Raw genomic sequence first — 2,437 nt, 5'->3', positions numbered from 1 at the left:
CCCCCCCCCCCCCCCATTTTGTACAGTTTAACTTGGCACCACTAAAGGCATGTGTATGCAAAATCTGAGACCAATTAGTTGTCGTATGTAAAAGCTATGCACGTTACACTTTCAAAAACAGCATCTCAGGAAATAATTCGTTGGGGGGTGGGCCTTTTAGACAGCGAAATTTGATGGCCGTCTGGCACATCTCAAGGTATAGGCGACCTACTGCAAACAATTTTAGGACTCTAGGACCATTCCCCTAGAAGTAGTTCGAAATGGCAGAAATGGGTCCGGACGGACAAAACGCAAACAATAGCACATTTTTTTTTAATTCTTAAAAAATGCGCTAAAAAATGCATTGTATAGGCAATTGAGGGGGAGGGGAGGCTTTGGAAGCGTTCGAGTCCGTTTCGCCACCTTCGCCTTCCTCAAACGCCATTTCTTATTTTTCCACGATCAAAAACCGTTTAATCCCGAATTTAATTTAATTTAGTCACTTTTTTCGAAAAATTAGCACGCGGCTTACTTCGCGCTGCGTTCTCTCCACGCCCCCCCCCCACATTCGTACGAACCACAGCGGGATAATCGCGCGGAACGTACAATTTTCTCGTACCTTCATCGTCCGCTACGAATTTTTAAAATCGCGATTTTACCTAAGAGCTCTGGAATGCATTTTGCGCCCTCCAGCTACCGGGGGGGGGGGGGGGAGGCGCGATAGCGAAAAAATCCAGTGCAGTGCCCACCCCTACCGGCTACATATTCCGGAAGTGCGGACCCTGCCGGTCGAATACCTTCTCTTCCAGGTGCGGAAAAGCGTCTTTCCACTTTTGTATAGAACAATTTGGAGTTGGGGGGGAAACTTTTGCTTTGGATGTCGAGGTTAGCCCGTTTTTTCGACTAATTACACCGTAGTGAGGTCGCTTAGCCGGATACAAGCATCAAGTGTCGCATGAAGGAAGAGTTAGAACTTCGAGGGGTTAGTGGGAACCCTTTTTATAAGGGTTCGAACCCCTGAAAGTTGACATTTTGCCATTTTCTCGGCAACTTAAATTTTTTAGCATTGGAAATGCTTATGTTTTTTCATGGATATTTAGTTACTAGTTTCGTCAAGCAGAAAAGAAGACAGTGGTATCGCATCAAGTGTACCGTACTCGACTGCAATCGGTAGATTCAGGAGAAGTCGCGGATACTGTCGATAGGGTACTTACTTAACAGTGCTGATGTACACCGAAAGTTATACAGGGGTAAAAATGACATGTACTGTTTCAACGGGGATTTTCAGCATATTAACTGTGATTGCGTGCCGATATTCATAAAATTGGTATATTTAATGCGGTTAGTACCTATTTAGTACAAGCGTTTTAGAAATGACGAGTTCTTCACCTTTAATAACATCTTTCCGTTTTTACAGAATAAACTGCGTGTAATAGAGAAGAAGTAAATAAAATCAGATTTTTATGATAATGCACGAAACATTAAACATTTTACGGCTAACGTTACTTCAATTGTAAATTGTCTAATAAATAGAATTCTTGCAGTTTTAACGATTTTATATTAAGGTTTACTGCTTGTAAAGAAAAACAATCTTTTTTAATGTTGCGCTTTATTACGTAAGTTACTGTGGTTAAAACGTAAATTGTTTTCCGTTCATTGTTACCCGTATTCCACATACCCACTTCTCGGTTTCGAAATGTCGCGTTTTAGAAATCTAATTGTTCCCTTCTTTTATTTTAATTAGGATAGTTTCGAAAATGGACCCTGTCTGACTCTTTCTCCCATTCGAAAGAATACAGCACTTTAATTCGGACGTTGAAGTTTTTCCATTCGCCAACTCCATTTCCAACAATATCACACGTAAAAAGGGGGACATTAAAACTGATATAATCAAAGACGGAAGGCGGAAAATCTAATCAGTTCCGTCCATCTGGTCGAGTAAATCTATTTAAACTCTTAAATTACACAACAATACATTTTTTTGATTAGTTCTTATGGAGCTTATTATCTTATTGATGGCTGCATGCAGGCCCCTGTTAAAAATGCGGTAAATTAGAAAGACCCCACCAATGTAATAAGTGTGACTTACAGCCTCTCAGATCTCGAGCTACTTTTAACTTTACCGACTTAAAAGAGAGAGAGTTCGTCCATTAATTCCGTATAGTAATAAACGGAGGAAGATAAATATCGAAAAGCTCGACGAAATCTTTTCGGGGGATGAGCACAAATCATCTGCAGCGAGAGCTTCGCCTCCACTTTTCCGGGAGCACTCCGCCCAAGATTAATTAGTAAACTCTTACCTAACGACGTTCTTACAATTCATTAATTAACAGATAAAGCGCTGCACTTCTGAATAATGGTCAGGTTATCTGCTTCATATCTCGCAGTTACACGGTCCTTTTATATTATATAACGTCATTTACGTGATTAGCCTCCTCGACAAAAGCGGAAAAACATT

This window comes from Photinus pyralis, unplaced genomic scaffold (assembly GCF_008802855.1).
Source record: "Photinus pyralis isolate 1611_PpyrPB1 unplaced genomic scaffold, Ppyr1.3 Ppyr1.4_LG6, whole genome shotgun sequence".
NCBI classification, from domain to species: Eukaryota; Metazoa; Arthropoda; class Insecta; order Coleoptera; family Lampyridae; genus Photinus; species Photinus pyralis.
Note: the sequence above shows the minus strand (reverse complement) of the source record.